The 261-nt window shown below is 51.7% G+C and overlaps 1 protein-coding gene across 1 annotated transcript in view; it reads right to left on the bottom strand.

The window, feature by feature from the left end:
- The window catches only part of LOC119592619, a 12,192-nt gene extending 12,146 nt beyond the window's left edge, over window positions 1-46 (bottom strand). Inside the window, exon 1 of the mRNA XM_037941506.1 lies at window positions 2-46. The gene's annotated coding sequence lies outside the window, so the exon portion shown is untranslated. The remainder of the gene's footprint in view (window position 1) is intronic.
- Between the last annotated feature and the right edge of the window lie 215 nt (window positions 47-261).

Genomic DNA, 261 nt, shown 5'->3' with positions numbered 1-261 from the left:
GCGGCGCGTCCCAGGGGTCGCCGCACGGCCCGCACTTGCCTTGTCTGCCCCCCTGTCGCACGCGCGGTAATCCGGTCGTTGTAGTGGGCGGCGTTTCCCGCGCACGGAGGGAGGCGGGAGGATGCTGCTACTATGAAGGGGGCTTTTACGTTTGTAATGACTGTTTGCGATATCGTTATTCATCCGTTAATATCTTATATCTATTTTAGAGGTTATTCTTTGAAATAGCGTCAGTATCTATTCTAAGACATCATAATTATC

The sequence above is a fragment of the Penaeus monodon genome, chromosome 30, assembly GCF_015228065.2.
Source record: "Penaeus monodon isolate SGIC_2016 chromosome 30, NSTDA_Pmon_1, whole genome shotgun sequence".
Lineage (NCBI taxonomy): Eukaryota > Metazoa > Arthropoda > Malacostraca > Decapoda > Penaeidae > Penaeus > Penaeus monodon.
This window is presented reverse-complemented; position numbering and strand designations above follow the sequence as displayed.